This window comes from Haemorhous mexicanus, chromosome 6 (genome assembly GCF_027477595.1).
Source record: "Haemorhous mexicanus isolate bHaeMex1 chromosome 6, bHaeMex1.pri, whole genome shotgun sequence".
Classification (NCBI taxonomy): Eukaryota; Metazoa; Chordata; class Aves; order Passeriformes; family Fringillidae; genus Haemorhous; species Haemorhous mexicanus.
Genome location: NC_082346.1, coordinates 24,937,966 through 24,958,169, shown reverse-complemented (window position 1 = coordinate 24,958,169; position 20,204 = coordinate 24,937,966). Strand labels below are relative to the sequence as shown.

The window sequence follows — 20,204 nt, the reverse complement described above, 5'->3', positions numbered from 1 at the left end:
CATTGCATGCCCACCACTGGGACTGCAGAGAGCACTGCCCGTCATCCCCATGATCACAGTCACTGCCAGCATAAGTTTCTGGGGACAAGAGACTCAGCATTTCCTCTGAGCAACCCCTTGTTCCCCTCTCCTCTTAGAGGTTCTGCAGCTGGCACAATCCACCTTGCCACCCTCGCACTGTGAGCCCCACGGGATCAGGTCAGACCAAGGCGAGGCCACCAGAACAAAGGCATCACCTGCCACTCTTGGTCTCCTGAGGCTGAGCTGACAGACTGGCTACACAGGCTTTTGCTAAAGTTGTCTCTTCCTAGCTGTCCTGGGGTGTTTTTATGATACCTGTATCCCCATTTATCTGTTTAGCCCAGAAATAAGTTTTGCACCTTTGAGAGAGGTTCCAAGAGCGAAGGTAGGGAAGAAGAAGCGCGGAGTTTGTTATCAGAAACTGCTCTTGCTCCCCGCATCCTGCTCCTGGGCTGTGTGTCTGCAGCACTGACAGACAGCAGGACAGAGCTCTCCTTTACTTTTAGTTAGTTTTTAGCTAGCTGAGGCAGAGAAGTTCCCTGGATTGTGGTTTTCTTTTTTTCTTGGACCAGTTTAAGCCTTCTCTGGACTGAATACCCAGAAGAGCACCGGCAGCTCGCACCTGTGTCCACTGGGCTGGGCCTGGGCCATGGCATTTCCTGCACAGGAGGGACTGGGTGAGCCAAGCTAGAGCCCACAAAATGGACTTTCTGAGATTGTCAGCTCTTCAGATTGGCAGGAGGTTTTATTGTTTCATATCAGTTTGGGGTTTTTTTATGCTGCTGAATGCTTTGCCTCTTAAAGAAACATTTTTTCCCACTTTTCTCCAAGGAAAACTCTTCCCAAACCAGCTGGGGGAGGGGTTGCTTAAATCTGCTTTCTAGAGGAACCCTTTGGAAGTTTCCTCCCAAATTTGCCCTAAAGCAAAACAGTAGTGAAAGGCCAAGGAGCCAAAGGATATTCCTATGTCCTTTCTAACATCACTTTACAGCAATTCCCTTTCAAATCCCATTTTGGCAGCCAAATTGGATACATCTCCAGGCTGCCAAGCTTGCTGGATCATCCACAGCAAGGTCAGATCATTCAGTGCCTCTTGGTATCCCTAGATAAGGAATACTGATCTCAGAGGCAAAGCAACTGAAAGTGAGGACAGACTGCTGCTTGATCTGCTAACAAATGGGACAATTTCAATTCATTTACAAAGAAGTTCTCACAGATATTTGGAAAAAAAAGCCCCATTAATATTTCCTGTGTTTAAAGCACAAAAATTCATTGCAGATGAAAGGAATCTTTCAGGAAACACATTCCCAAGAGAACAAAAAATGTATTTGGCACCACTGCCTGTTACAAGTTAAAGGACCTCCCTACAGGCAAGGGAGTCAATATCTGCTGGAAATGGCAATTTTTTTTTTTTAGTAACTAGAGTAATTGCTGAAAATCTCTCTTTCCATCAGCTTCAAAATCAGCCACCTGAACTTCCCAAACTAAAAATGTGATGAGATTTAGAGACTATATTCTCTACACGGAGGCACAGCTATAATTCCTTCTCCTTGCAACTGGCTATTATTTGTTGCTTGCCCGCGGGGACTCTCCAGTGGAGATCCCAATAAAAAAGTTGTGGTGAACTGCAGTAAGAGTAGGCTGAGCATCAGCTGAGCTGTGGTAACTCTCCATGTGCATGCTCATCCTCTGAAGATGATGTGAGGAATTTAATTTAGCAGTGATAGAGCTTAGTTAAATTGCATTGCCTTTCATTTGCCATGGGCTAAGACCACACACATGGACAACAACCACAGCTCATCCAACAAGTAATTTGACTGAGCCTGGCTTCTGGAATACTGCAGACTGGTTTGTAAAGACTTTTTGCCTAAAGTTCAAGCCAATATCTGAACTGAGAACTTTCTCTTTCCCAGAAGGTGTTCTAGCTATCATGCTGCTACATGTCCTGGGGTAAGGCATCTTCAGTCTTGGGAATCTGGAAATACAAAGACTTTTGGTGGAAATAATTATTGCTACACTGAAGACTGAAATCTTTCAAAGCACAACAACTCCAATGCTTTAAACCACCTCAGTTTCTCTGAGAGGAGAGCACAGACATGTCCAGTATGAGCAAACAGGGAACTTTGCCTGTTTACTGTCATGGCTGCATCTCCTACAACTCTTCTCACCTCAGAAACATAAACTAGCACATGCAGAGAATCCACAGCCAACTTCTGAAAGATGGCAACTTGCAAGATCAAGACTGTGGTTGCTGTTAACCAGCCCTTCCACACCCCCTCTTTGCTCATGCAGTCAAAAGAAAGAATTGTGGTTTTAGAACTAAGCAGGCATGTAAAAGGAAAAAAAAAAAAAAAAAAAGGCAGAAGCCATCTATCAAAGAGAGTGACCCATTCCCTTCCAAAAACTCTTTACAAACCATGCCTGCATATCCCACTGCCCCTTTGGCTAGACCTGCAACCTGCTTCACAGGCTCATCCAAAAGCCTGGCTCTGCATGGCACGTTTCTTCAGACATAGCAGAGGATTTTGTTTTGCATTTGTACTTAGCATTTAGTCTGCAGAGATTACCTGCACCCTTAATCAGAGACGTGACATTGACATGTCATGTACTTATACTCCACTGTAAATCCTACTTTTCCCACTGCCAACCATCATCTTGTAGCATGGAAGGAGGGATTGTGGTGGAATAATACAGCTCAAGCTCCCTTCTCTTCACACACAGGAAAACCCAAATAGAAAATGCAAAGAAGTTGCACAGTTTAAAATTCACGTCTGCAAACTACCTAATTAAGAGACACCTGGTTATTCATGCAGCCTTAAATTTTCAAGATTAAGTGTAAAGCACTTTTTATGAGAAATAAGAATTAGGAAAAGGTAGAGGGTTTTTTCCCAGTGATCACAAAAATTTCAGGCGGAATAATTTCTCATTAAAAAAAATATTGTTTGCAATTTCTAAAGCCACCCACTGAGAAATGTAAGAATTAAAGAGAAAAGAGTCCACAGAAAACAGGCTTTTAATATACATGAGATTAGCAAGTGAATTGTAACTGTCTATGATGGGGAAAAATACAAGGGGATGGGCTGAGTAGCTATTTCTTCTCACACACACATTGACTAAAGTAATAAATTTGCTGAAAGCCAAACAGGAAACCATGGTCAACATGATGCTTAGTGCACCATGATAATGCACCAGCCATATTGTCATATTATTTACAACAATCCACATTAAAACAGCTTTCCCTAGAGCTGGCTTCCCAAATGTCCTATCCAATCTACTTTAGGATGCCCCAAGCTATACAACACCTCAAAAAACTCATGCCAAATGAGAAAGGAAAAGTCTATTCCACAGTGTCTCACTGCTATCTGCTCTCTTTACCTTGCTCCATCCAGTGTCTCCTTAGTCCCAAGCCCAAACAAATCCCTGCTGCAATCCTTTCCATACTGCCTGCTCTTGCTCCTGCCCCTAGAGGAACAACCAAACACTTCAGCTGCAAAATGGAAAAGACTGATGCTTTGAAGATTTGAAATAAGCTGGCAGCTCTTATTTAACAGTAAATATGCCTTAAAAATAATAAATAAACAACATTACAGGTTCACAGAAACCTGAAAGCCATAAGCTTAATGGCCTAGATAGCCCTGCAGCTCAGTGATTTGGGCTCTCCTGAGGGCTAAAATTGCCTGGCTAGTCCTGATTAAAAAGATAAGCACAGATAGCTCCATTGCTCTAAAATATTTCTGAGACAGCTAAAGGAATGACTGAGTCTCCTGAGTCTAATAATACACCATTTCAGCCATTTCATCATTGGCTAGCCAAGTACTTACCTGGTTCCAAAGCAGAACTTCAAGAGAATCTCTGTAGAGTTGAATGAGATATTCCTAACAGGTCAAAAACTTCAGTGGCTCTGCAGCAGAAGAGCAGCCCCAGCACTGCAGAGCCACTGCAAACCCAGCACCTGCTCAGTATCTTAGACAAGCCTTGCTGCCCAGCTCAGTGCAGCCATGGAGAAATCATCCCTAACCTGTGTGTCCACCTGGAGCCCATGTCCCCCCTGGCTTAAGATGGTGAGGCAAGGCACGCAGGAGAATCAGAGTCTCCTTGGTGAAACACAGGATCCTGTGCTGCTGTAGGACACTCGTGTTCCATCTGTGCAGGGAGGAGAGAAGTCCATCCCATCCCAGGGCCCTCAGGAATGTGCATGACTGGATGAGTGGCTGTGGCAGGGACAGACCTCCCCCACAGCAGAGGCGTCCTTGGCACTGCAGGCATGTCCCACAAAGTGGGTGGGGGCAGGAGGGGCACCAGTGTGAGTTCTTCAGCCTTTCCTGTAGGGTGCTGGCTGCACCTGGCCTACACCACACCTGCAGATGGGCTCAACTGTTCATGCAGAATTGGTCTATCCAGATGATGGGTGAGTTAGTCCTCCTTATCACTGGGAGAAGTGGCTAGCAGATGAAAGCTACTTAAAACTTAATTTCTGACTGAACCATCCTTTTACAGTAGAATATCATAATTCTAACTTCCCCTCCATCAGCTCCATATATTGAAAGGGTTAAAAAAGACAGCAGAACCATTAGCATTTTGATAGCTTTCCACACATGTATAGCAAAAAGTCTTTAAAATTCATTGCACTGAGATAATCCTTCAAGTCTAGCATTTCCTCCTCAGCTTGAGGCAACCAACTGGTTTTCCTCCCCTTAATACTTTAATAGAAAGCTCCAAGGAGTTGCCAGGCTAGAAGTCTCATATATGCTCAAGAAAAGCAGAGTCCTGAAGTTCAAGAGAAGCCATGTAAGGTGTCTGGGGCTTAATTAAGAAACAACTGTAGGGGGCATCTTATTAGATACTGCAAACCCCTAGAGATCCTGGCTTCAGTACATCACAGCTCACAACACACGCACACGCTGTTTTCCTTCCAAAATGCTGAGCACACACAGCTCCCACTAATTTCAGCTGCCACAGAAGGTGCTCAGCATCTCTGAAGAATGAACAAATTAAAAACCTTGACCCTGATTCCACTCAAGCTCAGGGACTTGAGCTCTCATCAAGATCAAGGCTGAATTTTTTAACACTATTACAACCTCGAGAACAAAGCTTCGATTTTGAACTGCACAACTGGCATTAATACTCAGCAGCTCCCCACCTGTGCCTGGGATGTTATTTTTTTTTTTTTTACAGCATGTGCTGTTTTAATAACTCCAAAGCAAATTGCTTTCTCAGGGAAGCACCCGGGAGTGCCTCAGGGCAGGGAAAGAGGCCATCTCACTTTGTGGCTTTGATTAGGTTTGCTGCAGTGAAAACAGGCAGATGCTTCAGGACCACAGCACTCCTCAGACACCACTAAAGCATAGGACTCAAGGAGTCACTAACTTGTTAAGGGCTATTAGGCCTGATAATATGCTCTTCCCAAACACTATTTTTGGGGGGAAACAGTCTGAAAATCCAGTCTGTTCAAAGGAAAATGCTTGTTAGGAACCTCTGCACACCTCTAAGGAAATTTAACAGGCAAGAAGTTGACATTGCAAAGAAAGAAAGAGTAGCAGTGAATGCACTGCAGTACTATGAGGGAAAGAAGGTTCAGATCTCAGGGCTACCACTTGCAGTCTCCCACACTCTAGAGCATATCCTAAACCATGAAATATTGACTATTTTGGCTGAAGTAAAAATTTCGCACCCCTAACTCCATTCCTTCCTTGAAACTTCAGAAGATCTTTATTTTCTATGAGAAAACACCAATCAACCAAGCCTTGCCCCTAACCTCCCCCTGCAAAAAACCTCCAAACACCTCACAAATAGAGCTTCATTTACATAGAAAAAGTTGTCCTACCCAAATTTAGTAAATGCACAATTAACACAGCAAAAAGAAGAAAAGGCCTTAGCAATATATCATCGAGTTACTTGGGACATTTAGCTCCAAGAGCACAGCAAAGCAAGTCATTTATTAGGGATAAATCTAGCTGGGAAAGATCTTCCTATGACACAGGAAATACTCCCTGCCCCTTTTTTAAACCTGAGCTATCTTTCCTAGGAGCAAATTTGGATAGGTGCTATTCTGTTATTTTCCAGTGTGTTACAAGTTCCCCGTAATACCCTCAGCAAGTTATTTAGGTTTCCCTTACATCAGTAAAATGGGAATTCTCTGCCTCAAAAAGGTTCTACAAAGATACAAGCCATTTGCAACTGTGAGAGGTTCAGATAATGTGGACCACACAGACACTCAATAAACAAGTGGTAGATAATTGCTGTGACATGAAACAGAGAGGCTGCATCTGCCAGAAAATTTCTGAGCAACTGACTCATTCTGGTGGGCCAGGCCGGATAGTTCAGATGCCTGCCCAATCTGTTCCTTCAGGCACAGTGCTCTGTTTCATTATCCAGCAGCCAATCTCTGATCTCTATCTCAGGCTGCACACAACACCAAATGCTACCAGCACTGTGAATCCTCTTTCAAACGAGTTTGCAGTTACTGGAAGGGTGAGAAAATTACCTTATCATCAGTTCCAACAACTGCATCTGTTTCACCACCTCCTTGCTAGACAACAGTGTATCTGGACAAATCCCTTCTTCACTTAGGCAGAATTCATCTCAAGGAATAAAGCTCAGGGATAATAGAACAGAAAGGGGAAAGGAAGAAACAAATCTTGTCTATGAAGAGTTACTTATGAAGCTACAAGACAGCCAGATTTAAGCAGTCTTACATTTAATCATATGCCATTTAAAAAAATCGGTGTTTGGTCCTACTCCACACTATTGCACTCCATAAAGAATCAAGGATTACAGGTGAAGATTGTAGCTTCTTGTTAAAGCATGGTCTACAGATGCAATCTTGTAGGATGTTAAGGGAAACAGATCCACTAAGTGGCTTCCCTTGGGCTCCTTCAGCTTTCAATGACAAGTCCTAGACAGTGGCATTGATGTCCACAAGAATACAGCTCCAGCCACAAAAAGGATTTTGCAAGCCAGTCTCAGGGAACAGCCCTGCTCTGTGATATGGCAAACCCTTTACCATCCTAGTGCAACTTGATTTTATTTCAACAGGGCAAATGTAGTGTGGCTCAATCATACATCTAAGACCTCAACTTGCTGAAACTATTTTCAGACTAACCTATTTTTTTTCAATTCACCACCCCTGATTCAGAAGAAAAGAGTGAAGTCTTACATCAATAGCTTGCTTTTCCCAATAATTTAGGTATACTTTAAAAATGGGCAGAATTTAGACAGGAAATGGATGTAAAGTAGTCAGGTCATTCTGTGATTAGAAGATGCAAACTGACTTTGTAGGGCAAAAGGTGCAGTCCCTAAAAAGGCCTCATATTACAGCTATCATGGAGAGAACAGGTTCACAGTTGAAGGCTCTGAAGAAAGGTAGCAGCTTACCTTTGTCTTCCTGGGGATCTATGGAGTCTTAGCAATCAGCCTCCTAGAGGTTCCTTTAAATGTTCCTTCGATTACTGTAACTATAAGCAAGACTAAAAATCTGCTGTCATTTCAATCCTAGAGGACTTAGACTTAAGAGAAATATTTTCTTAGGTCAATTTTTTGTGAAAACATTAAGATATTATTGTCATCCTTTATTTTAAGATGAGTATTGCCTGTTTATTACCAAAAAAACCCCAAAACCAAAAACAAACAACAAACCAAGAAAAAGCACCAAACCATAAAAGCAAGGCTTATGGCATTTTAATTTATTTTTTCAAACACTCTGTATCTGAGGTCTGCATCTCTACAGACAGACACAGTAGAGCTCATCTCACATCCAGGACTTCTTTGACATTATGATTGCCAGAGCTGGCTGCTGTGGATCCAAATGCTATGCTGCATCCAAGAAAGCTGTATGGTAATTCTGATTTCCACTAGGTCAGGCCTTCCACTGCTGCTTCTGTGTGCTATAAACACACCTTATGCCTCCTAACTTAACTTGAAGGAAAAGAAGGGGTGAAACCAAAAGGGCAAGCTCAGACTCCTCGTCTGCCACAAGATGTACACAAGTCTTCTTAAAGCAGGTTAGTGGACGCCACCTGAGGATTAATTTGGCTTCCCTGAAACAGGAAACTCCCATTATTTAAACATCAAATACACAGCAAGGGCTTGGAATTTTTTGCCTTTAAGAGGAGTGCTTTGTCTTTCTCTATGCAATGATGAAGCTTCAACCCTCAGCCTTTTCTGCTCCCTTTCCTAAAAATGGCAAGAACAAAATACAAAGTCAAGGCAGAGTGGCATTCCCATATAACCAGAAGTGGAGTGTGCACCTCAATTTTGCAATCCCACCTTCTATAACAGAGGGATCCCTGGAAAGGTCCCCTTGGCAGCCAAGCAGGACAGAGCACATCATGGCTCAGGGAGCTGAGCTGCCCTGGAATAACCAGATTCAGATCTTTGGTGGTACAGAGCACAATGACAGAGAACAAACAGCCTCGCTAAGCACACACCCAGCTTGGCTGAGATCCCCTCTCGACTTTCTTCTTGTTATCTCCTTACTCTCCTAGGAGAATTAAGAAAGGATCGAGACAGGACTACTTTCTCCTCCTCTCTAAAACACAAAGAAGGAATTGGAAGAAAGAGGCCTATTACTGAAACCACGTGCTAGCCTTGCCTTTGCTGAGCTCGCTGCAATCAGACCAGCACAAGAGTGTTTCATGCTGTTCCAAGCAGCTCCTCTCTTGCCCCAAGCGTTATTTTTCCTACCCTGCCCAACAACAATGGCCCATGCCCAAACATATCAGCAGTGTTCCAGTGTTCAGCTATATTTTTCTTGGCTGCTCAAGTTGATTCTCTACTAATATTCCTCAGAGGCAGCAGTGGTTTAGGAGTTATATATCCTTGTAAAGCCTTGACCCTGACAAAATACACCAGCAGTGCTTCAGGGTCAGTCCTTCCCCTCCTGTCACTGACAAGCTGATTGCTTTGCCAGAGTCTCCAGGGATTCTTTGCCCTACTCCATAAGAGCACATCCAGGGGAGACACAAACCTGCAGAACCAGTGAGGAAAGACAGTGAGACCATTGAAGAAGACACAAGGACACCTGGATAGGAACTCAGTTTTTGGAGGGAACCCCATTTTTTGAGACTTGGAATATTTTTTTTATTTCACATAGGTACGAAAATTTGGAATACACCTTGGAATCCCTCATACATAAACACATGTGCTGTAGAACAGCAGTTCTGTGGTCAGGATTGGTATTTCTGGCATGCAGGAAACCTGCTTTCAGGACCCTGTTTTGGATCCATAACAGCATAGGTGAAAAACCCAAACCACTTGGCTCCTATCTGTTTCGACTAAGAAATTCTATCCTGAATGCAAGAAATTCACCCAAGGAGAACCAAGTGGAGACCAATCCTTTCCCACAAAGCAGTAATGGTTTCAATAAATCAGCATCTTCTGCAGGCAGATTGTTTCCTTGAAGACTCCTAGCTAGTCCTAGCCTCAAGTAGCAACCAGTGTGGTTTCTGCCAAAGACATAAGCCTGGAAGCAACCCACCCAACAGAGGCTCTGTTTAGGAACAGCTTGTCTCCCCTGAGTAGGGCCACTGCAACACGGTGTAGAAGAAGCAAATAAAGCTTCATAAAATTTGCCCTGCCAACTCAGGATTCTGTCATTTTTTCCTACTCCAGTACCTTGCATTGTTAAACAGAGGGAAGGAGGTATGGTGGGAAAACCTCACACTCTGTTCATGTTTACTTTATTCATTCCTTAGTCTGGGACTGTAAAAATGTTGCTGATATCCAGAAGAGAATGTGCATGTGTGTGTGTGGCAAAAGCTTTGGAGCCTGGGCTGTACATGATGTGGTCAGTTTTACTCACAGGGGGCAGACAGCATCTTTTTCTTCTGTAGCTCTAAGGAGCAGTAAACCTGTCTCTACAAGGAATTCAAAGCAAACACAGTAATACCACAGATGTATCCCATAGCTTGTCTTGCTAATTTAAGACACTTCCTATGAAATGGCTTGAAAGGATCTCCAAAGGTGCAGTCTTTTTAAACTGTGTTCTCCAGAAAGAATGTTTTTCTACTTCTGAACGCAGCATTTTTTTATGTGCAGTACAGGATTACCCTATATAGGTCACTGACACTCCATGGAAACCTAGATAAATAGCTCTATTCCCACACTAAATTTTGTTGGCTTCTCTTCCTTTATTGCTAAGAATATTTCAACTGGAACAACATATTTGTGCCTTTGAGGTTCTCTGTTCCTGCTGCCGCTTCCCCACCTGGAGCTATAATCCTACGCTTGTCACAAACCCAGCCACTGCTTCAGAACTTATTACAGCTACAATCTGCAGATTATAGCAACTTCTAATAGGGGATAAGCAGCAGGGAAAGGTGAGTTTAAGCTGCAAAGAACCTGCTGGTTCAAAGGGCCCTATTATTAATATTTATTATTTTTAAGCATTCATTGAGTGCTGTAGAAGATAAAAGAATGAATTGAAAGCAAGAACCAAGGAACCAAGTTTATACAAGACAAGAAAATGTGAAAGCTTAAAGAATAAGTGCTGTGTCTGGGGAGGAGGGGAGCCAAAGAAAAAGTAGTAACAGCAATGGGAAGAAAAAAACCACACTTTTTATCAGCACAATGTTCCTAATAGGTATTAATAGGTATGGAGAGAATTAAATAATTCTTCAGTGTCTAATTAGAACTTCTGTCCATAGGGGATCTTCTGAGCATTATTACAAGGCATTGGCATATCTTTAAAGAATGGAGCTTTGATCATAAAAATCAAGTGTGTGGAGGAGAGGGGGGCTGCAAAAACAGCAAAAGGAGATGCAACTGGTGTTAGGGAAAAATCTAGCCCTGGACAGGTGCTTTAAAAAGCTCCAAAATTATCCATTTAGATTTTGTGTAAAGGATTAGAATGAGGCATAATTCTCACTCATATCCGTCCATTACAGGAAAATTTCTCCTCTTTCCCAGAAACCCTTTGTCCCTGTTGGAAAAGGTCTCCCAGTTGATACTTCTCTTCCCTAACAAAGATGCAAGCTCATGGCTTACACCATTTTAAACCTTCACACTTTCAAACAACAACCCACAACGCTTCACAGTTCCAATGCACTTTAGCAAGATTAGCTAACAAGAACGTTCATCATACCCAGTGCTGAGGGTACTGTCTTCATTTTCACAGCTGGTGAAACAGATGCTCAGAAAAGCAATGCAGCTTTCCCACAGCTAAGGAGTGTCTACAGCAGGCTGATGTTAGGAATGCTGGCATTCACCCACCTCAGTTCTGAGCAGTAAAATCCGTGATAGCGCTCGGGAGTGAGAGTCCAACCCCCCTCCCAAAGCCCTCTGCTCCCCAAGGCTAGTGCAGAGCTTCAAAGCACTTCCCAAAGAGCATCACATTACAGAAATACTGTAAGAAATCCACTATAAACTGAAACTTGGAACTATCTGCAGCAGCATTAACAAAGAAAATTAATGTTTTTAAACTAAATCCGACTCTTCTCCTGCCAAACCTTCCCCACTGCAGTATCAAAATATGAACACACAAAATGCAAAGCCTGAAACCTTCTGCTCCCTTCAGCACAGCGAGGAGATAGAATAAGACTTCCAAGAGACTGGCTGGATTAACTAGATTTTTTCTTTTGTTTTGTGTCTTCTCTGTTTTTTCTCTTTCTTAATCGTATCAGAATGCTGTTCCTGACTGATGTTTCCCTTAACTTTTAAAAGAAGAAAAACAGTTCTTAATTAACAAAGCATCACTGTAAGCTGAAATCCTTATCAGTTTTGCAGGTTTTTTTCAATCCTATGAACCCAGAGTGATTTGTCACATCAGCAAGGTATTACATTGTCAACTCTCAGGCTGCCAAAGCAAAGAGATCTTTTGGTGCTTCCAGCATTGTGCCTCAAGCACTTCCAGGATTATCTCTCAGTTTTTCCTGTAACTTATTCTGAAAAACAGCTTCGTGCAACTCCAGAAGATTCCTATTACATGCCATATTCCCATTGGAAGGAAAAGTTTTGTTGATCAACACAAAATAAGCACCTCAACCTAAGCAGCTTTGAGAATTCCCTCTGACATTAACAGGAAAAAAGGGCAGACAGCAGTTCAAAAATACATCATATCCAAAGTTCATCCCTCTCAATGACATTCTGAGATATTCAGTCCTTTATTTGCCATTATTTCTCATTCATGTCCACGTTGTACCCACCACATTATTATCACCATTAAGCTCCATCAATTTTTATCAGCAAGACTAACATTAAAACACATTCCAGTTTCAAATGGCTGCAGAAACAAATGCATCAACAACAGCGACAGGGAATCCCATTCCAAAATCCAATGAATTTCCATTCATTGGAAATCCCACTGCTTCATTTATACTGGCAACAGGTTTTGAGGACTTCATCTGCAAGATGCCCACAGGTCCCAAAGACTTCCGTGGGAAACAGGCTCTCAGCAGGCCTGAGAAAGCAGTCCAGTACAGGCACAAGATCCCTCTGTACAAGAAGATCTGGTTTATTTTCACTCCACAAGAAAATGAGATGTGCCAAGAACAAACTCTATCATTGCTTTCCCAGCATAGAGTGTTCCAGTTCAGTGCCCTGTGAGGTCCATGTCTCAGGAACAGGCAAACTGCCAGTCAGTTCATTTGGGCCATTTTTCCTGAAGAAGTGTAGACACCATAATTTAGTGCAATATTTATTACTCTAGAACACTCTCCTCATAGACTGTCTTACACTGAGCTTTCTGTAAGGAGTAAATATAGTAACTGTTTCCATAATAATGTTAAAAATACCCCAACAGATTAAATTCAACAGATGAAACAGGGCCATAAATACGTACGTTTAGCAACATGACCAACGTCACCCTTCTTCAAACTGGGCATTGGGCCATGAAAAGAAAGCTGCTAGCATTACAATTTCATTGTTGAGCCTTAGGAGCAGCACAGAGCTGCAGAAAAAGTCAGCACAGTAATCATGCACAATACACATAACCCGAGCTGCAGCCAGGGCCTCTAAGCTCCTGAGCCCCTGCCCAGCTGTGCCACTGACCCACAGGCAACAAGTCACCATACGGCCCCATACCCATCCCAGTCCTCTGTCCTTGGGCTTTTCAGACATCTGGGATGGCATAAGATGTGTTTAAAGCTGATTACAGCTCAAGTGAGGAGTCTGAGAAAATATAAGAGCTGTTATTAACTCTGCTGTACTACACGACTTTTCACATTAGCAGTTTGGTTTGGTTCCACTTCCCTGGGATCTACAACCACTCTAAGGTTTATTTCCTGATGGTAACACCACAGCAACAGGAGTAAGGAGGGTACTGGTTATACTGGTTCCAGAAGAGTAATCAGGGCAAACTCCAGATCACACTAGGCACCACAGACCCAACAAAGTCCTTCTCTAACACAGCCATGCACCAACTAAATGCAGGCAAGAAAAGCAGGAATAGAGATAAACTAAACATGGTCGATCAGAAGCTGAGCTACTCAGCAAACTCAGACCTAAACCCTAATTCACATAATAATGCAGCATTTTGATAACCAAGTAATATCAAGCACACAGATAAGATTCAGTTTCAGCACTACTTATTCAATCAAAAGTATCCTCTCTTTCTGCCTGAAGTGATAGATTGGTCTAAAAAAATCTGAGCTCCCTCTGAGTTTAAAAACTGACTATTCTACAGTCATTTTAATTTATTTCTCAAGAAATGGGAAACTTCCATTTTAGACCAGGTTTATTTAAATACATACTATGTATTTAAATACATAGCAAAGGGAAGATCCTGATAGCAATAAATAAATAAATAAAGCCTAAAGCACAAGAACCCCCAGAGACTTATCAGTCATTGGAGTCCTGGCTGGAAGGACTACACAGTCAGTAAGATTCCTGTGCAGAAAAAAGATCCTTACTAAAAACCCATGAGAGTCAGAACCCCACTTCCTACATCTTTGAGGACAATGACAAGATACTGGGTATGGTTTGCTTTGAAATTAACTGGGTGGGGATAAATTGACACCACATGACTGCTCTCAATTGTCATGCCATATTTACTGCATATCAGTCCACCAGAAAAGAAGCATTCAGATTAGGCACTTGGTGCCTAAGATCAGGCACCCAGAGCTTCCTGTATCAAGAGACCTGCAGAGGCAATCCAAATCCAAAACACCCCGCACTCACACAGCTCACCAGGATGGTGAGACTCTGCCTCTAGCTCTGAGGAGGACCAGTGAAGGGCAGCCCAGTGGTAAAGAACAGAAGGTGGCAGAGGTGCAGAAGCAAATCCCATTGTAAGAGCAAAACATCTTTGTAATAGCTTGTTTCTTTAAATTTTATCTGTGCAAAAATAAATAAAAACATGCTGACAAACTGGTTTAGCAGATGGTGTGGTTAACAGAAAAAGATCAACTACTGCCTTCCTACAGCCACTTCTTTCAGTCTCAGAAGATTTACACTGCCTTAGCCCATGACAGATATTTACCAATGCAGAATGATAAACAGCAAAGGAGTTGTTAAATGCTCCAAGACAAGAGATTGGATGGGGAGGAGACCTGTGGACTGTTTGGTGGGCACTGAATTCACCTGAATCCCCTGAAACTCCCAGGGGATGGGTTAACTCATTCACCAGTTTGGAATCTCTTTTGGAAGACTGAAAGAACAGTGAAAAGAAAATAAGAAATGTAGGTGTAGAGGAAATAATGGACACAAGAGGAATGCTGAACTGAGCAGTCATGAACTAAGATAGGACCAAATAAATAGAACCTGGCTGCCACATCAGTTACCAGTGAGGCAGCAGTGACCATTGGAAAGCTAAGCTCTGGCCATCTGGAATATATCCTCAAATGAAATACAATTAAAGTCCATCATCTTCCCAGTGCTGAGAAGGGGATAGTGTGAAGGGAAGGGACAACACAAAACATTGAAGTTTTAGAAGGAATAAGGAGCATGAGAAAGAATGGACTGAAAAATCAGTCTGCACTGATTTTTCTGTGCAACTATTTTCTTCCTTCATTTGCCACTTCCAATTAAAATTAATAATTCTTTCCAGAAAAAAAAAAAAAAGACGAAGAAGAAAAGGAGAGAACACATAAGAAACAGCTTAAAAGGGAATGAGCACTTTCAGATCTGAAACAGCTCATTTCTATGCCTCTTGAGGGAGAAACACACAGGCTTTGCCCTCTCATGGAAATACACTGCTTGGTTTTGAGTCATTATTTTAAAGTGACAACTAAAGACCACCCCTTCCCAAAGCAAGTTACTTTCAACTCTCACTGTACCACTTGTGGGGTTTTTCCCCCTATAAAAACCAAGAAAAATTGATCCATTTTATAGATGTCAGTTTAAATTAAACAAACAAACAAATCATACCGAAATGAGTCAAAAATTCTTGAGAAAGTAAAAGCAGGGATTGTCTCTCAAGAGTATTTCCAGAAAAGGACTGCTTCAGCAGCCTCACAGGGTTAGCAAGGAGTATAGATATCCATCTGTTTTAATTATAACTCCCAAACAGACCTCAGACCTACTACCACCTCATGCAATGACTCATCTTCAAGATGTCAAGAACTATGCACTACCTCAGGAAACTCTCTAAATACAACTTGGACCACCATCTGCTTTTTTAAGATACCTTAGGCCTCAATTTTGTAGCATCTGAACTTTTCTTTTCAAGTCCTTCCTTTCCTCTAAGACCTACAGGCCCATAAATCCAGTAGCTTCTGTCCCCAGAGCAGTTGTGCCTGTTTTCCTGCAGCCTGGTGAGAACAGACAGGACTCAAGATAATTAAATAAAAACACAGGAACTTCATTATTTATTTTAAAGGAAAATGTGTTTTCTAGGAAGAAAGTCCTTTAGTTGGGCAAATCTGTAAGCTGTTTATCAGCTTAAACTCATTATCTGTCCATATGGTCTTAGCACTGTGGTTTAAAAAAAATGGGCATGCACTAGCTGATGAAATGTCATCTGCCCTTATGCCAGAAACTACTATTTTTTTCATTGACGTCAAATTAGGATCCTTGCCACGAGTGAAGGGCTACCATAAGCACAGTCATAATATTTTAATTATGAAATGATCTTACAGAAGGCAGCAAGGAAGGCAGGGGCAATGCAAGAAAACCCATTCACAAAAAATACAAAGTCACTTCATTCACATTTTGCCTCTGTTCTAATTCTTTCTGTTTGGGGAGGTGGGGTGGAAGCAGAGCAACCCAAATTAAAAAAAAAAAAAAAAAATGGCCAGGGAATGAGATGCTAAAGCCAATAAACACACATCAAAGCATGAGATGGCTCTGCTTCAACTGCCTACAGTATTCAACCTGGGATAGATTAAGGCAAGACAAAAGGTGCTATGAGGGAAAATACTGCCCCTACAGCAGTGCAGACCATCTCCCTTACTCACTCAGCCCTAATAGTGAGACCCCAGCCAGCTCTGCTGCACTGAAAGAGGCAAGGGCACACGATAGGCCTAGCTTTGCAAAAACCCAGATTTGTCCCCCGTGGTCTGCTGTTGTGATTTGAAGCCCTTCCCTCTCCCCCACTGAGTCGCTGCAGAGAAGCAGGAGCTGGGTTTATTGATTCTGTGAGTCACAATTAGCCGTGGGACACACGACCAAAGGTTTAGCACAGGACATTAAACCTGACTGAGCTGTCAACTCGGTTATTCCAAGGAGAGAGAAACAAATTGAAGTCACAGTAACAGATGTTTCTCATGTTTTATGAACTGCAATATTATTACTTGTTACAGACACAGTTTCTGCCTTTTAAAACAGACCTGCAACGCTGTGCGTGTGAAATTATTTGAACTAACACACAGACAACTTGGCAAAGGACTCACAGATAGCATTTTCGCACTCACACAATGATTCCCGTTTCCCTTTCACCCAGCCCCACCCTGAGAAGTAGAATACATGTTAAAGCAGCCAAAAATGAGATCACGGCAGGATAAAGTACTTCGTTGCCATCATCTGCAACGAGGATGCAAACACACTCTAACCCCTCTCCTCTTCTGTGAGAAACACACTCAGCCTCTTCTCGGTTTCCACTGTGGGGAAATTAAGTTGTTGGGATCGTTCTGAGTTTTAAGGGAGCCTGGAAACTGAAGACTGGTGTTCTTCCCAGGATGTCTTATCCTTACACCTCAGGGGCAATAAAGGGATTTCCCCATAATTTACAAAGGAAATCTGAAACACCCTGCGAGCGCAAACCACCCCCAAGCCCATCCCGCTCCTCCGTACGGAGGAGCGGGCGGAGGGGCGGCCGGCGCTGACACGGCACAGCGAGAAAGCCCTCTCGTGGAAAGCGCCAGCATCACCCACCCGAGCCCTCCCTCCGGAGCCGCCCCGGCCCCGCAAGCCCCGGCTGCCCCCGCGGCCCCGCTCCCCCGGGCTCTGCCACCCGGCCCTTTCCAAGGAGCAGCTCCGCGCTCACCTGCGCATCTCACAGCCTTACACACACAACGCGGGGAGCCGAGCGATTGGTGGCACAGCTCTGCCTTGCAGGAAGGGAGGAAATTTTGTGTGGATTTTGCGGGCAGTCTGCAACATCTCAGAGAAGTTAAAGCTCTTCCCTTCTCCTCACCCCGCTACACTCGAATTCGTGGCAACTGTATCACATGGTATTTTAGCTTGCGCCAACAAAAGCTGTACCTCGGCCACAACAAATACAGAAACATTAACTGCCTTCCAAGGAGGGTCAAACATTCGAATCATTTTAACATACTATAAAAATACTTCAGTGAAAGCAGATGATAAAGAAGCGTGTCTGTACATTATGCTACACAGTCGAATTTGAAAGATTCCCTTCAAATTATGAAAAAAATTTAAGAATGTACCTATTTCTCCAAATGACATCCCTACCGTTTGCTCTGTTTCTATACTTTTGTGATGCAACAACTACTGCTCCTTACAAAAAACACTGAGTATCAAAATAAGCATTTTACTGGTAGAATCCATCAAACACTTGCATACATCCTGTTGAATTAAGACAACTCTTTAACAACTCCAACTTTTTACCCACTAGCAAAAGTCCAAGGCGAACCCGTGGTCACAATTAGCATATACCCTGTCAGGCACACAACCATCTCCAGCACACTTCTGCCCAACCAGCTTTGGTAGCCACTGGCTATTCAGTGAATTATGTGCCTAGAGTCTATTAACTGTGTCCAAATTTGCTCTTATTATAGAAATACAAACAGTAATCAGGCCGAGATTAATAACTGCTGAGAGAAGTGATAGAAAAAAAATTATTATTATCAAACATATTTCACAGAAAACCGCCCAAGTACAACACCCATGAAAATGCTATTTACTCACTCACTATAACCTTTAAATACAAAAGTTACTATAAAACTTGAAGCGCCCAGTTCAGCGTACAAAACCCCCATGTGGTACCTCGCTAACATGTTGCTGCAGCTACAAATCTCTGTTAAAGAGCGGGCATTGACCCAGGGTAGCGGGATGGAAGATCAGCAAAGTGTGAAAGAGAAAATTCCTCCCAGCCCGGGCTGAAGTAAAAAACACGGGGAGCCGTCCCACCTTCCTCATCCGAATTTCAGGGGTGGTGGCGCACCCCAACACGAGACAGACGCAGCGCGGGGCGCTCCGGAGGAGCCTCCGGGCTCCCGGCTCCTCCGCTCGTCTTGACCGTAAGAGGGATCCCGGAGGGAGGGCTGTCGGGCGGAGGCAGCAGAATACAGAAATATCGAGGACAGGCTCTGAGGCTCCCGAAGACGCTCCCGAGGCCCGACCCCGCAGAGGTGTTACCAGCGGGGCGAGTTCAGCTGGCTGGGGCAGCCGGGGCGCCCTCCCCCAGCTCCCGTGCCGGCGGTGCTGGCGGGCGGGCTGGCTTCTCAGCCCCACAAACTTGCACGCCCAGCACCCCGGGGAGTCACAGCGCTCCCGCACATCCTGCCCTCCCCCGAGGGAACAGCGCAGAGGGCGGGTGGGCGAGCAGCCCCCCGTGGCAGCCCCGAGCGTCCCGGGGCAGCGGCAGGGCGGTGGGCGCCGAGCCGGAGCCGCGGAAAGGCTGCTGCCGTGGGAAGGCTGCGCTCCCAGCCGGGCAGCGAGAGGGGAGCCCCGCCCGTTACCTGGCGGCTCCCGCGGCGTTCCCGCGGCGGCGGCTCCCGGGCTCGGACCGGCCGGACCGAGCGGCGGCGGCTCCCGGCAGCGCTGGGCTCCCACTGCCGTGCGCGCCCCGTGCCCGGCAGCCGCGGAGCGCCGGAGCCGCCAGCGCAGCCGGCTCCACCTCCCGGCCGTGCCCCCTCCTCCGCCCCCGCCCGGCCCGGCCCGGCTCGGCTCGGCCCGGCCCTGGCCCCTCCGGCTGGGCGAGCCTCTGCCCGCGCTCCGCCGCTCCCGTCCGTGCCTCTCGTCTGCCTTCTCCTTCGCCAGAAAACTTCCCGGGTGCCCTCGGCAGGAGCCGCCAAGGGCAGCCCGGGGTGACTCGTCCCTCCCGTACCGTGCTTCGGCCGTTCGGGGTGCGGGAGCTGCAGCCCAGCAAGGGCGGCCCAGGGACAGCTTAACCTGGGACCCGAGAGCAGCCCTGAGCCCGCTGAGCTCGCAGCAGGCACCGGTGGGAAGGAGAGCTGCCTGCTCCTCGTCTGCAGGGTGACCCCGGTAACGTCCGATGGGCTTCTGAGGCACCGGGGGGATCCTTGGGACGCAAAAGGAGGAGACCGGGGGGGGGAGAGAGGTCACTCGTTGACCGGTACCTCAGTGAGAGCTGCTGAAATGCCTTCAAAGATCTGCCGGAGAAACTTCAAAGGATGACTCTGAGGGACTGGGAAGCCTTTCCAAAATGCATACCAAACCAAAGGAAGAGCCCATGTTCGCAACACGGGTAAAGCCTAGGGAAATAAGGCTTGTGCCGTTGTGTGGTGTGGGCTGTGTGTGCGTACCAATAACTTCTGAGCCTGTCAAAAAAATTCAATAGCATTTGACAGCTACAAATTCCATAGAAATTGATAACTGTCTAGAAGAGGTCATCTTTTTTACTGCTCTTGCACATAGAGTGACTGTATTTCAAGTCCAACAGCATCTGACAAGGGAATCCACAAGGGGGTTCATTTCAATTATCCCCTAGGAAAACTACTCTTCACTGTTCCTAATGCTTAGAAAGTCCTTACAAGGTTGGAGCAAAAGAAACTGAGAGAGTAAAAAGAGTGCAGAAGTAACACTGTTTACTCTCAATAACAATCAATAGCTCAGGATTACTAAATTGGACTTCAGTAAATTGGACATTACGTCTTTACATAATAACA

General features: G+C 44.6%; 1 protein-coding gene across 7 annotated transcripts in view; it reads right to left on the bottom strand.

Moving 5' to 3' along the window:
* TSPAN18 (tetraspanin 18) overlaps positions 1-19,170 on the bottom strand; it is a 122,113-nt gene extending 102,943 nt beyond the window's left edge. For 2 of the 7 annotated variants that reach the window (XM_059849286.1, XM_059849291.1), the window contains exon 1: positions 19,035-19,120. The gene's annotated coding sequence lies outside the window, so the exon portion shown is untranslated. Of the gene's footprint in view, positions 1-17,377; positions 17,481-18,483; positions 18,730-19,034 lie in introns of those variants that run through there. The other 5 variants (XM_059849287.1, XM_059849290.1, XM_059849288.1 and 2 more) reach the window with 4 other exon arrangements.
* Between the last annotated feature and the right edge of the window lie 1,034 nt (positions 19,171-20,204).